This window comes from Argopecten irradians, unplaced genomic scaffold, assembly GCF_041381155.1.
Source record: "Argopecten irradians isolate NY unplaced genomic scaffold, Ai_NY scaffold_0680, whole genome shotgun sequence".
Taxonomy (NCBI): Eukaryota; Metazoa; Mollusca; class Bivalvia; order Pectinida; family Pectinidae; genus Argopecten; species Argopecten irradians.
In genome coordinates, this window is record NW_027188147.1 from 6,692 (window position 1) to 26,654 (window position 19,963).

Genomic DNA, 19,963 nt, shown 5'->3' on the forward strand with positions numbered 1-19,963 from the left:
GTTCTGCTAAAAATATTTCTTTTTTGCTAAAGATAAAAGAAAGGTTTTAGCAACTTTTGCTAAGGCGTTTTTTTATCTAGAGTTACCAGAGATATATACATGTAGCATCTGACATAATTTTTTCATAAAATAAGTTATTGCAAAAGCTTAAGGATGTCATATGGAATTGTTATTATGAAATAAAGTCAGTCCCGTGTGTGCGTGTTATATTTGATATTTTATTAGAAACCATTTAATGTATCGTTGTAACTGCAATAAGGTAATATTAGTCAGTCATGTCATGATGTGCTTCATGTCCAAATATATATACATGTATAAGCAACCTGCATAGCTAGAGATACCAACAGGCATGCATTTACACTACAATCATAATTATTAAATATCCCCAAATATCACGGATTTCATCACAAATCTCAATACAGCAGTCAGTCAATTTATTATATACAGCATAAGCCTACATGTACAAATGTAGTTGCCTGTTACAATATTTTACTCAACATGTAATTAACATAATAATAAGAAAACCAACAAATCAGAATAAATTAACAATAAATCTGTGTAATTATGACACTAGAATGTTTTATGAAAGGCGTGATGTTTTACATACAATGATAATTATTCTATATAGACAATGCACTTTGTAACTTGGTTTTTTTTAAGAACTTGTAAAATTAATCGCATCTTGACTTTAATTTTAATAGGCCTAGCATAAAGTACAAATGTAGTTCTACATTGTACATTACTTGTCATTAGCTGCAACAAATTAGCTACTGTTTTAGCTAAAAGATATCACCTTCTGACTGATCTTTTTTTTTTTATTCTTTTTCTTGTACAGGTACCCCTATTCTTAAAACCACTTTTAAATATGGTACTGAAAATCAATAGGAGTAGTTTATATATGTATATTGTATATTTACATACCGTACATGTACAATTGACAAAACGTCAAGCTCCTGTGATTTACGTGTACTGGCTAGGCTACTTCATAGTCATATTTTTTCTGTATTTTGACAAAATTTCAATTTACTGTCATAATTGTATTAATTTTTTTAATTGGCAATTATTGCAGTTATGGGCTTAACGAATCATATTCCTAGGGAAATCTAATAAAATAACCGCAAGGAAAAAATATCCCAAGGGCCGGGTCAGGACCCCAATGAAACTTTTCACAAATATTGTCTGATCAACAAAACAACAACCTCGTTTGTTTTATGAGAGAGAAAAAACTCGTCTAAATTTCATATTCATATCGACGGATTACCTGAAACAACTTCTTTCGCCTCTACTCATTTTCTACGGAAGATTGTCAACATCGATATCCCGGCCTCTGTAGTCAAAACGCGCACGTGCTGTTGTTTACGTCTGCTCGATATAGATGGCGCTCTAGTTCAAATCTAGATCATCGATATGTTTATCATTTACGGATCGGCGGAGTCAAGCATCTCATCGACCCAGATTGGATGGAGTCTGTGACAACAGATCAAGACGGTGGCCTATGATATTGTCACAATATTTTGATTATATCGTCAATATTAGTGAATGTGGTGTAATACATTACGATATATGATGTTTGCCGGTACACTACGACTAGGATGCCTAACTGTCAGCGATATTACAAGCAGCTTAACTATGTTATCGGAACAAAATACGACAATCACAAAGTAAGTTTGAGAAGCCAACATCTGATGAAAAATAAATCCTATGCCGCCCGGAAGCGGAGAGGTTCTGATTAAGACAGTAGTTTTAGTGTGTCTTTTTATGACTCCGTATATTTACAAAGTACCTAAAATTAAAGCCAAAATAAATCTGTAAGAAAGCCCAGTCCATCTGACCCAATAAATAAAGGTGTATACATTATGTCCGATAGGCCTACTGTTTGTAGGTCTACTCTATGTAGAGTCTAGTAGTTTGTGTATCATCAGGTCCTGTATGGAGTGTATGCATATCCATATTCAGTGAATTAGATTGTCACAACCCATACTGTAATGAATCCTTCAAATTACATTTATAATCATGATTGGCATGAAGAAGTATACATGTACATTAATTGTACCCTACATGTAGACTACATAGTACATGTAGAAATCTACATATAATAATTGTACATGTAGAACTAATTATATATTTATAAGACTCAAGACTGTCATCATTCTCTATTGTCCATAACCTTGCTTAAATAGGCTTATATAAAGAATAAAGGTTAAATAAGAAATCAAATAAAACAGGAAATTAGAAATCAAATAAAACATGAACACTAGCTGTTAGTGTTATCACAACTTCAGTGTGGTAATTGTATAAATTCCACACCATAATGGATAATGTTTATATATGTAAATGGTGAAGTTTACATTGGTATACATTCTGCAGCTTCACAAATTAATAAATATAGTGCATAATTATGTACATATACCTACCAGGAAAGGATCTCTTCATGTTTTCGACACAGCTTTTTTAATGAAAAAAAAATCACTAGACTAAGAAATTAGAAATACCAGAGTAGTGATGCTTTAATTTAGATACAATAATAATGTTATAATTAATATAATCCTCATTCCTGATTCAATGATGGCATTTATGTTTTGTAAACATTCTTTAATTTGTTCTTAAATTTATCTATGGTACATATTGTGTCAACTAAATATTAATTCAGATCCAACATTGATGATTTCTTTGTGAATCTTATCAATATATGCAATTTTGAAATACATAGATTATTTATAGTAAATAACTGGCAACCAATGGCTAAATATAATTATATGATTATTTAATAATATATTTCTAATATTTTGCTATCATGAAAATATAGAATATTGAAATTAATTGTGGATACTTATAATTACATTTCGTATGTCTAGTCTTTGATGAGGACATTTATAGAACTTTTAACTGATTCGATAGTTCTGTAAAAGTTTATTTTAAGAGAACAGTTATCAGCATGGTGTAATAGGGAAAAGTAAATCTTTTAAAGAACCTTACTTGCAATATTGATTCAATAACCCCAAGTAAATACGGGTAGTTAACCTATAGGTACATATAGTTACATATACACAAAATGTATACATGTACATACATGTATATGTCAGAGATACAAACATGCTAAATTGCCATCATTAGTTTATTTTTCATTTATTTTCCAGATTTGACAGATTGATGTCTTTGAAATTAAATACCGGAGATATAAAATTGATTTTAATCAAGAAAATATTCCAGGACTGGGCAAGAAGAACTTACCCAAACTTTTTTATTTGGTAAGCAAACAAAATGTGGAAAAAAAAGTTTGTATGATATTGTACATATGAATGTCACTGTATTGATAAGTGTATTGGGAGCAAAGTTTTTATTCATTGTAAGTTTTATTCCATAATTAACTTTAAAATCAGATTGCTATAACTCATGTGGTATATTATACAATATACATGTATACTTCATAATATCTTCCCTTTGAATGAAGTGAGATATATTGTATAAGAACTGGCTCTTCATCCTCTTCTTATCTAATAATATCCTGCAAAGCCCTGCATTTCTGAAGTGTTAAATATATGACTTATGGTGATGAAATTTGAAGGATACATATGTAGTTCAATTCTGTAACCCAAAGCTGATATTTAATACACTACATTCAGGTCATTGACCCTATGTTCTAAGAGAAAGGTAAAAAGTAAAAGCCAAGTTCACAGTGATTTGATTGTCCAGGCTGGACCCTAACTTCTGAACTATTTGTAGTAATAACTACTAATAAGGGGAGACAATCTTGAGTTACGCTGCATATGATTTGTTCTACAGATGTATTGTTTAATTTAGTCACAATTTTTCTTTTTTTTTCTTTTTGATACACATGGGTCTGTGAAAGACTTGCCTTGTATAAAAAGTATGTAACCATTTTCACAAACATGTACATGATCTAATAGTGACATTCCAACATTATAATTTATATGTCTAGGCATTGATCATAACAAAAAGGCACTAGTATTGTAGCCTCTTTGTTATAAAACTTTATTAATGACAACTGTTGAATATTTCAGACTGACCACATTAAAATGCATGGCCACAAACAGCACTTTTCTCCAGACGTGACAGTGTTTGAAAATTGAAGATCAGCAAACTAGCCATGCCTCTTCGGCTACGAAGATCAGGTATTTTTTTCACATCTGAAATGATTTCATACTTAAATACGAGTTGTCTTTCTGAAATTTATGAAACTTACTTAGTCAATATATTTCTTTTATGACATTAAGTTCCTGCTTGTAAATTTTAAATAATGTGGTTAACATTTACCTTGTTTGAAACACATACATTTCTAATGTAAGAAATAAGGACTTTTTAGTTGGAGTTGGAGAATGGTTTTATACTAACCATGTAGAATTTTAAATACATGTTGTAATACCTTCGAATAGATCAAATGTCCATAATTAATTAACTTGGTAAAAGACATACAAATGGTTTTCGGGATGAATAACATGACTTGGTAATTTGACGAACAAATAAACAAAATGTTTTTTTCTTTTTTACTTGCGGTTAATTAAGACCAATATTCATATTTTATGCATGCCGGCAAACCACAGAAACATCTAGTAATACATACGTGTACATGCTATCATGATATTTACTTAGTCAACATCATATTCATTGTGGCATTTGTTTTTTATTTCTATTTTTTTAGGTTTTCTTTCTCCCTAAATGGATGGACTGATGCCTTCTGTTGGTATGAGATTGCAGATATCTGGGGCCAGTCAGTGCCTGTAACCCCTGAATTGGAGGGAGAAGTCCATACTCTGTTTGTCTGAATTATTGGTTAGGTCAACAAGCGCCGGCTACTCTCAAGTAACAGGCTTGACCAAGGCAACAAGGGATTTGATTGGCTACAAGGCAACACCTCTGGTCATATACAAAGCTCCATATACATTGTATATCACACTGACAAAACCCACATCATCCTTTGTACAAAGCATGTACATATATGTAAAAAGTTAACTTCATCAGTGTATATACCAATTATAAGTAATTAAAGTACAATTGATATGTGTCAGAGCAGGAACTTTTGTACATACCGGTGTATATATCATGCAAAATTTGCATATTTCTCTGTCCAAAGTGATGATCATCAAACAAGATATTGGTAAAGAGTTATCGCTCTTTGCTACAAATGATAAGCAAAACATGTGCTTAAGTTTTATGTAGCAGTTTTTTTTCTTAACTGCAAAATAAATACTGTTTTAAAAACACTTACAATGTCTTCTCTTCATTTTTCAGACGTTTTTATACTGGAGGAATCATTTTAATAGACAATTTTACAAATTATTTTTAATAGAAAGTAGATCTATGAAAGCCATAACAGTATCCAGTAAATGATCCAAAGAAAATTTGACCTGAAAGTCACCCAAGGAAATCTTAACCAGAATTTCAGGTCAAGATTTCTTGACCTAAAATTGACCTGAAATTGACCAGAAATTCAGGTCAAGAAATATTGACCTGAAATTCAGGTGAAGATTTCTTAACCTGAATTTTAGGTCAAGATTTCTTGACCAGAAATTGACCTGATATTGACCAGAATTTCAGGTCAAGAAATCTTGACCTGAAATTCAGGTTAAGATTTCTTGACCTGAATTTCATGTCAAGATTTCTTCACCTGAATTTCAGGTGAAGATTTCTTGACCTGAAATTCACCTGAAATTCACCAGAATTTTGCATGAAATTTGACCTGAATTTCAGGTCAAGAAATCTTCACCTGAAATTGACCAGAATTTCTCTTGAAATTTGACCTGAAATTCAGGTCAAGAAATCTTAACCTGAAATTGACCAGAAATTGACCAGAATTTCAGGTCAAGAAATCTTGACCTGAATTTCACCTGAAATTAACCAGAATTTCTGGTCAATTTCAGGTGAATTTCAGGTCAAGATTTCTTGACCTGAAATTCAGGTTAGGAAATATTGGCTGTGTAGTATCGACATAAAAGTACACAATATTGAATTTTTATTGTTGATAAAGTATATTTGTTGGAAAGAAAATGTTACTTACCCTCTGTTTCGAAATCAGCCGTTCCCAGCAAAATATGAAAAAACAAAGCATTTTCAATCAGCAATGATTATCAACTCAGATGGTGCGTTAATACATTTTCAAACACAAACATAACACGTAAATTAATTTGTCTTTGCACGAGTATCTGACTAAAATATAAAAAAAATGAATATATTTTGATGTTAATGATTATTCAAACCTACCATGATTCCTATTTAGAAAAGTAATATATCTAGATTGAATATACAAACTTTAAGAAGTAGACTTATTCAGCTCCACAGCATTATTATTTGACATTTGTACGTAATACATTACAGAAAAAGAGTTGTGCATTTTCAGGGTTAGATTAATGAAAAACAAAGCAATCATATAAAGATTTAAATTAAAACCTACCTAACATACGTTTTCTGTTTCATAATGAAAACATTTCATAAATTTAATGTATATGCTTCACATTTATCTTGGGGGGAGAGATAAACAAGCTGACAATTATCCATTTGCGGTTTAATCTATCTTATAAGGGACACAAATTTCACCTCTATCATTTCATAAAACATAATTATTATATTGGCATATTTAATAATGATAGTAATTTTGTACTCATTTTCCTGGTCTTAGAATGTCTTAAAATGACATCAATGTTTGATGTTGATAAATAAAAACAATAACATACTAAGATTCCCTACATTAAAGAAAGATTTATATTATGTCTTACTTTGCACGAGTATCTGAACTACAAATATAAAAAAATGAATAGATTTTTTTATGTTATTGATTCATTCAAACCTAGCAGCGATTACTATTTAGAAAAGTAATATGTCTAGATTGAATATACAAACTTAAGAAGTAGGCATATTCAGCTCCACAGCATAATATTGGACATGTTTTACTAAATCCATTACAAAAAAAGGGTTGTGCATTTTCAGTGTTGGATTAACTGAATAAACAAACTAAGTCATATTAAAGATTTATTATTAAACCTTCAGTCAATTTACCGAGAACATTCTAAAAAGGTTTTCATCAATACGGCCTATGTACCAAACTAGTAGTTGTCTTTAAATGGACGGACGAACAGTTGAAATAATCACGTATCTATTAGTGCCATTTCCTCAGTGTTTTCATTATGCACAAATACCTTTTGTTAAATTATGAAAATATTTGATGAATTCAGTGTGTATAAGATGGCAAGTTTTTTTTTAATTTATCTAGGGGCGAAGGTTTAACAAGCGACATTATTTAAAGCATTTTTACCGGTTTAATCATTTTATAAGAGAACTTTTGTACCTCTATCATTAACAACATATTCAAAAATTATTTATTGGCACAATTAATAATGGAAAGCGTGATTTTGTCCTTTACTATTTTTACTGGTTATAAATGTCAATATACTACATCAATGGTTTGATGTTGATCTTTAAAAATGGATCCGATTTTAAAGAGAATAATATTTCTTAATTAATCAATCAAAATAAGGAAATAGTCTCATTTATTGCACAGCCCTATGTCAGGTTATGTTTATTATTTTATGATCACTAATTTATTATATGATCGGATTAATTAAGTTTGCCGTATGGTGTCTTTGTATTGGTTGTTCAAGATATGTTTGTTATTTCTGACAGAAATTACCCAAAACAACCTAATACGACGGATACCATTCAATATGCCTTACTCTCTGGATTTATCTATGTATACTGTGATAGATATCAATTCGATATATATTAATTATAAATTCAATATGCATAATTTCAGAATTAATCTTATATAATTACAATTTGCCTTCACCGCCACGATATGCGAGTGATGTCCATTATGTTATTATGTTGTATATTGCATACTTTGTATCATTAACACATTTTAAGGTTTTTTAATGTCTTCATACTTCGAATGATAATATGACAAGATTTAATCAATGAATCAATAACCTGTTATTATATCTTGCATTTCATTAATAAGGTGATCGTAACCAAAACTTACAAGCCTGAATATTTAGTCGTCTGGCATTTTGTGATAAACGACGCAACTGACTACTAAACTAGTTAGTTGTCTTTTTTTGGCACCGACGTTAAGAACAAGATGATTCATTCGAAATCGATTAGTTCAACTTTCATCAGGTTTCAATAATGTCCACTAACTAACTTCTTTCTGTTTAATACATGAAAATTTCATTGAATGTATTTCAATGTATAAGTTTTCACTTTTACTCTAGGGGGGAGAGGATTACAAGCAACATTATACAATTTGCTGCTTATATCATCTTATTAAGAGGCATTTTACCTTTTTCATTTTCTTATATTATAATTATTTTATTGGAATATTAAATTATTTTAGGTAACTTTTGCGAGTACCATTTGTGGTTAGAATATCTAAATTACATCAATGTTGTTGATAAATTTAAGTTAAAAAAATATATAATCCTTCCTAACATCCATATTAGGAGGGATATTATACTTCTTGATGCAATTAATACAAAATCCAGAAATAGTCATATTTTCACTTTGCACAAGAACAATGTCAATTATGTCTATTATTTAATGATCGATTTAGTAATGATCAATTAATTAAGATTGGCGTAAGTTGTATTTTTTGGTTGGTTGATTAAAGTATATTTGTTTAAAAGAAAAATGGTTACTTACCCACTGTTTCGAAAATCAGCCCATTCCCAGCAAGATATGAAAAAACAAAGCATTTTCAATCAGCAATGTTTATCAACTCAGATGGAGAGGTCATGTTAATACATTTTTTCAAACACAAACTTAATAAGTAGATTCAATTTATCTTTGTATTAGTCTCTGACTAAAGTATCAAGAATAAATTGATTTTTTGGGTTAATTTAATTATTCAAATTCCTTAGTTGCACAACATATATGTTTGTAATTTTAGGCTTATTATTTGTGTTATTTGTCATTTTTTCTACTAATTTACATTACACATAAAGGTTTATTGTATCCTCAGGGCCTAGCTTAATGAAAATCTACGGCAATTATATATTGATTATATCAAACCTTCAGGGACAATTTACCGAAACTCACCTAAAAGATTTCCGATCAATATAAGCCCTACACAACTGATTAGTCTAAAGAGTTAGAGATCAAATTACAAAAACACAGTACTTCTAAAATAATTATACAAAATTCAGAAGTAATCCTTTTATTATTACTTATACCTTCATCTTTATGCTAGTGTTGTTGTTCCTTATTATTGTCTGTTGTATATTGCTACTTGTTATATTTCACACTTAAATGGTTTTCTGTATCTTCATTGTTAGATTAAAAAAACAAGGACAAGATTTCATCATGGAATTTATAACCTCATATTACTTACCAAAACTGTTTCGAAATCAGCCATTTCCAGCCGAAGATATGGAAGAAAACAAAAGCATTTTAAATTAGCTCTGTTTATCAACTCAGAATATAGAGGTAAGTTAATGCATTTTAAAACACGAACATAATTGAAGATTAAAATTGTCTTTGTCTTTGTAACTTACATGTAAAAATCTGACGGAAAATATACAAAAAATGCACAGATTTTTAGGTAAAAATATCATTTAAACCTTACCAAGATTCATTTTTAATGATTGTATGCTTATTTCATTTCATCAAGATTATATCAAAACTTCAGGACACATTACCGAAAACACATTATTAAAAGTTTCCATCAAATACGCCCTACTGTCTGATTAGTAAGGTCTACAGAGCTAGATGATCAATTGAATAAACAAAAAACTGTATTGTTCTTTTATAGAGGCATAAAAGCAAACTTATCACGAATCTGTTTGGACATTTCCCTTAATGCTTTAATTACTTCTGCAGAAGAAAGAAGTCTTTTCTTATTGTCTGGCGTAAATTTGACAAATGCAAGCTGCATTATAATTTACTTTAGTCGAAACGATTAATACGCCTACCTTAAGGATTATGAAGTATTTAAGATAATTAAAGGTCTCATTCAAAACACATACGCAGTATTTTTTTTTCTTTTTAGCATGATGAAAAAGAGAAACTTAAACAAATCTGTTATGAAAGATTTCCCCAGTGTTATTAAATTCAATACCATTTTTTTTTGTTTTAATATATGGAAATGTATTTGACAAAACAATGTAAGAGATCATTCTACCTCCCAATATCTCGAACATTATATTTCTAAAATGACGTATGATTAATGAGAAAACCATTAACAGTGGCACTGTTCAAGCTAATGCTCAAAAATCTCATTTAGAAACTGGCCACAGCCACATAAATTTTCTTGAAACTCTTGATTATTGAAAAAATCTTATAGTTGTGCTTTTAAATTGACACTTAACTTTTCCTTTTTGAGATTTTAAAAGCCCCATAGGGGAATGAATTATTTCGTATTACATTTCATTAAAACTACCTTCAGAAACATCACATATAATAGGTATGCCTTTGTGAAATATTCTACATTTTTTACTTCATAATTCATTTGAGTTGATCGGTTTTCTATACATTTATATATTTAAGTCATTTTATTTAGATTTTTAACGGAAAAAAAATTGTGTAAAATAATAATTTTTCTACCGAAAAATTAACGCTTTTTGGAGTAATAAACGAAAACACCGAAGGTAGCATTGCTCTTTGTCAATCTCATTTAACTCTGATATGGGTTTTGCCAATTTATCACCCATTAAAAATTACCATGAAATTTATTTCCGAAATGAAAATCGGGAAAAACAGTTTGTGAGTGCATTGAAAATAGAAAATGCAGGTTAGCAAGGGGGAGGTCTTCAAATTGGCTTGAAATTTAGATATTATTAAATAGAAGTAAAAATAAGTACATATGGGTTATGGCGGTTATGGCCGATGATGAGATAGTAACAGTTTTTAAATACATCGTTGTTGTCATTCGTAACGAAATAAAAGGCCCAGGTATAAGGCCAATATTGGAGTATGGGGACATGGTTTGGGGAATCATACCCGCATGAACTAGTGAAAAAAAAACTTGATAATTTGTATATTGAAGCAAGCTAGAATAATTACAGGTGCAACAAAATTGGTTTGTATTGAAAACATGTTCAAAAGAATCTGCAGGGGTCAGACCTTATTTGATCGAAGGCAAGTTAATAAAAATTATACATTTCCACCAGATGTTCTATCATTATACACACTGAATACCTCTATAAGCATGATCCCAGAAAAAAACTGTTTCTGAAGGGACCATTCGTATGAAACTAGACACTCGGACCATACATTTATTACACATTTATCGTATAAAACCTCATTACTATCAAAAATCATTTCTTCCTTCTGATACCCCAATAAACCCAATGAATAGGTCTACCCACAATTGTGTTCGCTTAAAACCAGTCTACTTCTGCTTCAAAAACTTATTTTAGTCATAAGTATTCAACCGATTAAGTTTGCTTATTTTCATTTCTCATACCCATAAGAGTCCAAATATATCAATGTTCGTTCTAGAATGGAGTGGAGTGGCTCTAAAAAGTCAAATTATTTGCAAACAATTGTACCAATCTTCCCATTATGTATATGTGGTGTAAAGTCGAAGGGATACAAACAATTTTTTTACTTGAATGTGGGTCGGATTTGATGACAAATGAGACCGAAGCTTCCTTCATCGTTATAGATTTCAATTTTTACTTTGGATCGTTCTTACTTTTTTGAGAGATGAATCTATTTCTTCTACAGCCTGATAATAAATTAATATTCTAAGACGTTACAAACCACTACATTATTACAACGGGCAGATTTGCTTCCATATGATTAAATTTATATGTAAGATATGACACCCCACAAATTTTCACCATTCGAGTTTAAACCTAATTATATTATATCTGTATTCTATTTACAAATGTTTAATGCGTAGAGGCGTTTAGTGAGTTATATATCCTAAGAATGAATTTTTATTTCATGGTCCAAGTCTATCAATTGCCTATTAATTTACACGGTGATTATGTTTTCATAAGTGTATGTGTACACTTGTTCCTTTTTTAGAAAATTCTATTCAGATTTACTATCATGTAGTGGGAGAGTTAACAAGCGACATTATCATTTCTCGGTTATTCATCTTTTCAGAGAAATTTTAGCTTATCATTTTACATATCCTAAATTATTTTATTGGTACATGATAATGATTGGTAATTTTTGTCTGTACTATTTGTTTAGTTAAAATGTCCTAAACTACATGCCATTTTTTGATCGGGAAGGGGGCCCAAAATATCATACTAAGATCCCTATAAAAGAAGAAGAAGACAGTATATTTATTCACAATAAGGTCAAAGATGAGAGTCATACTTTTATTTACTTAGGAACAATGGTCAAAAAAGAATTATTTTTAAAAGATCGTTTTAAAAAATGTTCAATTCATTACGGTGGACACAAGGGGTATTCCTATTTGGTTCATAAAAGTCCAAAACATTTTTTAGAAAACATTATTTACATCTGCCTTCGTAATAAGCCTTTTTAAAAAAGTATATGAATAAACAAATAGCACATATAATTCCAGCAATGTTTATCAACTCTGGATGGAGAGGTATGTTAAAACATTTTCAAAATTGAAATCCATATCGGGGCGGTGGGCGTCTTGCATCACACCTTTAATGAACGATTGTAAATATCAAGTACTGCATACTTCATTTATGTTACTTATTATTTGAGCTCTACAAGCTATGTCAAATTTTAGAAACATTTTCAGTATTAGAATAAACAATGCATTCATATAAAGATTATATGTAAACTTTAGATACATTACCGAAAAACTCCTAAAAAGTTTTCCATCAATTACGTTATACTGTCTGATGTAACTAAGTATACTGTTCTAGTAAATCAATCAGAAAAAATATTACTAATCACAACTAATTATATGAAATTCAGATTGTAATCGATATACTTACAACACCTTCAGCATTATGCTTAGTGATGTTCATTATTTATTATCTTGTATATTGCTTTTTGGTACATTACACATAAAGGATTTTGTGTCTTACATTCATATAAAAAAACAAGACAAGGGGTTCATCATTGAATTTAAATAACCTCGCAATATATCCCTGCAATTCCTAAATGGTGATCATCAGTACGCCCCTACCGGCTGATTATTTTAGTCTACACAGACTTTTCGAGTCGATTAAAATCATTAACCAAAACTAGTAGTTGTTATTTATATCGACGGACATAACAGTACAATTATCACGATGATTTTAGTTCACATTTCCTCGGTGGTGGTATTTACTGGAAGGATTACGTTTTTCTTTATTAATGACAATTATTTGACGAAATCCAATGTATAAGATTTCCCATATATATAACGACGGGAGATGATAAACAAGCGATTTTATCATTTGCCAATTAATCATCTTATAAAGAGGAAATTTTAACTCTCATCACTTCACTAAATTAATTCTTATTCATTGGCTCAAATTATAATGGTAGTCATTTTGTTCTGTAGTATTTTCTGGTTAGAATGCTCAAAAATACATCAATAATTGTTGTTGATGAATAAAAAAAAGCTTCGAAGATTACTTACTTAGATGAATGATACTTCTTAAACAATTAATGGAAAATATAGAAATAAAGAAATATATCATTTGCACATCACCAATGTCAGGTTATGTTTTATTTATTTATGTATCAATTTAGTAAATGATTCTATTAATCAAGATGGCGTATGGTGTATTTTTATTTGGTTGTTGATAAAGTATATTTCGAATTCAAAGAAATTCGCGTACTTACCCACTTTGTTTCAGTAATAAGACATTCCAAGCAAGTTATGAAAAAAACAATGCATTTTAATGTTCAGCAATCGTTTAATAACTCAACATGGAGTGGGTAGGTTATTACATATTTCAAACACAAACAATAATATGTAGATTCTATTTTTCTTTGTACAAGTATCCGATTTAAAATTATCTATGAATGCATTATTTTTTTTGTTAATAATTATTTGACAACTTCCACGATTCCTATTTTGAAAACACTTTTCAGTTATTAGAGAAACACATAGCATTCATATAAAGATTGATATTAAGCACTTTAGACAACATTAACGACAAAACCTAATAATAGTTTCCATCATACGTCTACTGTCTGATGAATATGTCTAATGAGGACTAGAAAGTCAATCAGAAAATATTACTACTAAAACTTAATTATATGAAATTCAGATGTATTCTTATATACTTGACAACACCCTTCATCTTTATGCTAGTGACTGCTTCATTATTATATTATTATCTTGTATATTGTTTTTTGTTACATTATCAACATAATGGATTTTGCTCGTATTCATTTTTAGATAAAAAAACACAAGACAAGGGTTCATCATTGAATTTATAATCCTCGCTATTACTATCCGCAATTACTAAAAGGGTGATAATCAGTACGCATACCGGTTGATTATTTAGTCTACAGGACTTTTCGTGGTAAATAAGTCATCATGACACAAACTAGTAGTTGTCTTATATTGACGACAATAATTACAATGATCACGATTATATTTTTGTCAAATTTCCTTAGTCAGTGGTGTAATTATGCACACATACGTTTTTCTTTAATAATGAAAATGTTTGACGAATCCCAATGTTTAAGATGCACATATATCTAGAGGGAAATGATAACAAGCGAAATTATCATAATTACTTCACAAATAAATTCTTATTCATTGGCACATTAATAATGGCAGTAATTTTTGTCTGTAGTATTTTCTATTTAAAATGCCAAAAAATTACATAAATATTTGATGTTGATGATGTATAAAAAAATCTTCGAAGATCCCTATAAAGAAGAATTCTATTTAAACAAAATCCAGATTATAGTCATATTTTATTTGCACAGAAACAATGTCAATTATGTCTATTATTTATGATCGATTTTTAGTAATGATCAATTAATTAAGATGGTAGTAGGTGAAGGTGTATTTTTATCTGGTTGATAAAGTATATTTGTTTAAAAGAAAATGTTACTTACTCTCTGTTTCGAAATAAGCCATTCCCAGCAAGATATGAATAAAAAATAAAGCATTTTAAAATCAGCAATGTTTATCAACTCAGATGGAAGAGGTATGTTAATACATTTTCAAAACACAAACATAATAAGTAGATTCTATTTTTCTTTGTACTAGTATCCGATTCCCAAATATCAAGAATGCATATATTTTTTATGTTAATAATTATTTGAACCTACCACGATTCCTATTTAGAAACATTTTTCAGGTATTAGAAAAACAAAGCAAATTCATTATAAGATTATATTTAACTTTAGACACATTACCGAAACACCTTAAAACGTTCTCCATCAATACGTCTACTGTCTGATGATAAGTCTACTGAGCTAGAAATCAATCAGAAAATATTACTACTAAACTAATTATATGAAATTCAGATGTAATCTTATATACTTACAACACCTTCATCATTATGCTAGTGATGTTCATTATTTATTATCTTGTATATTGCTTTTTGTTACATTACACATAAAGGATTTTGTGTCTTCAATTCTTATATAAAAATAACAAGACAAGGGGTTCATCATTGAATTAATAACCTCGCAATATATCCGCAATTCCTAAAAGGTGATCATCAGTACGCCTACCGGCTGATTATTTAGTCTACAGACTTTTCGTGATAAAAATTCAATGACCAAAACTAGTAGTTGTCTTATATGGACGACAAAAAGTACAATGATCACGATTATTTTAGTCCCATTTCCTTAGTGGTGTAATTATGCACACATACGTTTTTCTTTAATAATGAAAATGTTTGACGAATTCCAATGTATAAGATGCACATATATCTAGAGGGAATGACACCAAGCGAAATTAATCATCACTACATTCACAAATAATCCTTATTCACTTTGGCACATTAATAATGGCAGTAATTTTGTCCTGTAGTATTTTCTAATTTAAAATGCCCAAACAATACATTAATTTTTGATGTTGATGAATACAATAAACCTAATAATATCCTATATAAAAAGAACTATATTTCATAATGTATTAATCAAAAATCCAAAAATTGTCAGATTTTCATTTGCATTCACACAATGTCAATTATGTATATTATTTACATATCAAATTTTAATGGATCAATTAATTAAGAGTGCGTAAGGTGTAATTTTTATTCGGTTGATAACGTATATTTGTTTGAAAGAAAATGTAACTTACGGAAACTGTTTTTGAAATCAAGCCATTTTCCAGCAATGATATGAAAGAAACAAAGCATTTTAAATCAGAAATGTTTGATAAACTCAGATGGAGAGGGTATGTTAATAACATTTTCAAACACAAAACATAATAAGTAGATTCCAATTTATCTTTGTATTAGATACTCTGACTAATAGTCATCAAGAATAAATTGATTTTTTTGGGTTATATAATTATTCAAACCCCCCCCATACAAGGATTCCTATTTTGAACAAGTAATAAATCTAGATTTGATATACAAAATCAGAAGTAAGGCTTATCCTTAGTTGCACAACATAAATGTTTTGTAATTTTCATTATTTTTATGTTTATTTGTCATTTCTACTAAAATACATTACACATAAAGGTTTTTATGTATCCTCCAGTGTTAGATCATTGAAAATCCAAAGGCAATTATATTAAAAGATTATATCTCACCAGATGGACATGTATGTTAATACATTTTCAAACACGAACATAACACGAAGATTAAAATTGTCTTCTGTTGACTAACATCTGACGGAAATATAAAACAAATTATATATAATTTTGAGGTCAAAAATCATTAAAACCTATTAAAATTCATTTTAGGAAAGTAATATATCTAGATTTAATATACAAAATTCAAAAGAAGGCTTATTTCTTTTGTCACATATGTGATTGATTATTTTTACTAAATACTTTACACATCTTCAATGTTAGATTAATGAAAGTACAAGGCAATGGTTATCAAGATTATATCAAAAAACTTCAGACACATTACCGAAACACCTGAAAAGTTTCCATCAATACGCCTACTGTCTGATTAGTAGGTCTACAGAGCTAGAGATCAATTGAATAACAAAAACAGTAATGTTCTTTTATAGAGGACAAAAAGTAAACTTATCACGAATCTGTTAGACATTTCCTTAGTGCTTTAATTACATTGCAGAAAGAAAGTCTTTCTTATTGTCTGGCGTACATTTGACAAATGCAGTGCATATAATAACTTTAGTCGAACGATCAATACGCCTACCTTCGGATTATGAAGTATTCAGATAATTAAAGGTCAATTCAAAAAACCATAGCAGTATTTTTTTTTCTTTTAAGCATGATGAAAAAGAGAACTTAACAAATCTGTTATGCAAATTTCCCCAGTGTTATAAATTCAATACCATTTTTTTTGTTTGTTTAATATATGAAATGTATTTGACAAAAAATGTTTGAGACATTCTACCTCCCAAATCTCGAACATATATTTCTAAAATGACGTGTGATTAATGAGAAAACCCTTAACAGTGGTGTTCAAGCTAATGCAAAAATCTCATAGAAAACTGGCCACAGCCCAATTTTCTTGAAACTTTGAATATTGAAAGAACAACTAGTTTTCCTTTTTAAAATGACACTACTTTTTCCTTTTGAGGATTTTAAAAAAGCCCCATAGGGCCTGAATTATTCGTATTCATTTCATTAAAACAACCTTCAAAAACATGCCAAAATAGGTAAGCCTTTGTGAAATATTCTACATTTTTTATTCATAAATCATTTGAGTAGATCGTATACTTTATATTTAAGTCATTTTATTTAGATTTTTAACGGAAAAATTTGTGTAAAATAATATTTTTTTACGAAAATTAACGCTTTTTGGAAAAAACGAAAACGAAGCCTTGCTCTTTGTCATCTCATTTAAACTCTGATATGGGTTTTGCCAATTTATCACCCATTAAAAAATACATGAGATTAATTCCGAAATGAAAATCCGGGAAAACAGTTTGTGAGTGCATTGAAAATAGAAATGCAGGTAGCAAGGGGGGTCTCAAATTGGTTGAAATTTAGATATTATTAAATAGAAGTGAAAATAAGTACATATGGGTTATTGGGGTATGCCGAATGAGATAGTAACAGTTTTATAAATACATCGTTGTCATTGTAACGAAATAAAGGCTCAGGTATAAGGCCAATATTGGAGTATGGGGACATGGTTTGGGGAAACATACCTCATCAACTAGTGAAAAAAACTTGAGAATTTGTATATTGAAGCAGCTTGAATAATTACAGGTTCAACAAAATTGGTTTGTATTGATAAACTGTTCAACGAATCTGCAGGGGTCAGCTTATTTGATCGAAGGCAAGTTAATAAAATTATACATTTCCACCAGATGTTCTATTATTATACACCTGAATTACCTCTATAGTATGATCACCAGAAACTGTTTCTGAAGGACATTCGTATGAAACTAGACACTCGGACCATACATTTATTACACATTTATCATATAAAAACCTCATTCTATCAAAACTCTTTTCTTCCTTCTGATATAAACCAATGGAATAGTCTACCACAAAGTGTTCGCTTAAACCAGTCTACTTCTGCTTCAAAAACTTATTTTAGTCATAAGTATTCACCGAATACGCTTGCTTATTTCAGTTCTCATATCCATTAAGGGTCAAATATTTCATGTACGTCTAAGAATGGAGTGGAGTGCTCTAAAAAATCATTTCTTTGCAAAAATTGTACTATCTTCATTATGTATATGTGGTGTAGTCGAAGGCAACACACATTTTTTACTTGAATGTGGTCAATTTGATGAAATGAGACGACGCTACCTTCACTCGTTAGATTTCAATATTACTTTGGATCTTCTTCTTTTTGGAGATGAATCTATTTCTTCTACAGCTGATAATAAATTAATATTCTAAGCGTACAACACTACATAATTACAACGGACAGATTTGCTTCCATTGAATAAATTATATGTAAGATATGACACCCCACAAATTTCATTCGAGTTTAAACCGAATTATAATTATATCTTTATTCATTATCAAATGTTAATGCGATGTGAGTGAGTATTCATGAAGGAATGGTGTTATCATGCTCCAAAGTTATCATTTGCTATTTAAAACACATGGTGATATGTTTACATAAGTGTCTGTGACACTTGTTCCTATTTCTTCCGTGATTTCATATTTGTTCTATAAATATGCATTATATCGAAATTAAGAATATTTAAGCTGAAAAAAAAGACAAAGTTTCGTCATGGAATTGATAAACCTCACAATATATCTGCAATTCCTAATAATTGATCTTCAACAGGCCTACCGGCTGATTATTTAGTCTGCAGGCACTTCGTGATAAAAAGTCAATGACCAAATTAGTAGTTGTCTTATATGGACGACGATAAACAAAATGATAACGAATTGATCAGTCCCATTTTCTCAGTGTTTCAATTATGCACAAATACGTTTTTGTTTAATATTGATAATACTTCATTAATTCACCATATCAGCTTTATATTTATCTAGGGGGAGAGATAACAAGCGACATTATCATTTGCCGGTTAATCATCTTATCAGAGAAATTTTAGCTCATCATTTCACAAATCATAAATATTTATTGGTACATTGATAATGATAGTAATTTTAGTCTGTACTATTTTTTAGTTAAAATGTCCTAAATACATCAATGTTTGATGTTGATAAATAAAAATCCTACTAAGATCCCTATTAAGAAGAAGAATATTTAATCAAAATCCAGATATAGTCATATTTTATTTGCACAGAACAATGTCAATTATGTCTATTATTTATGATCGATTTAGTAATGATCAATGAATTAAGATGGCGTAAGGTGTATTTTTATTTGGTTGATAAAGTATATTTGTTTAAAAGAAAATGTTACTTACCCACTGTTTCGAAATCAGCCATTCCCAGCAAGATATGAAAAAAACAAAGCATTTTCAATCAGCAATGTTTATCAACTCAGATGGAGAGGAATGTTAATACATTTTCAAACACAAACATAATAAGTAGATTCTA

The 19,963-nt window shown here is 29.6% G+C and overlaps 1 long non-coding RNA gene across 1 annotated transcript; it reads left to right on the forward strand.

The window, feature by feature from the left end:
* Positions 1 to 899: 899 nt before the first annotated feature.
* LOC138313445 (uncharacterized) lies at positions 900 to 5,003 on the forward strand. Its single transcript, XR_011207188.1, has 4 exons — positions 900 to 1,661; positions 3,138 to 3,248; positions 4,023 to 4,133; positions 4,661 to 5,003. It is a non-coding gene; the product is annotated as an uncharacterized lncRNA (long non-coding RNA).
* Positions 5,004 to 19,963: the final 14,960 nt, after the last annotated feature.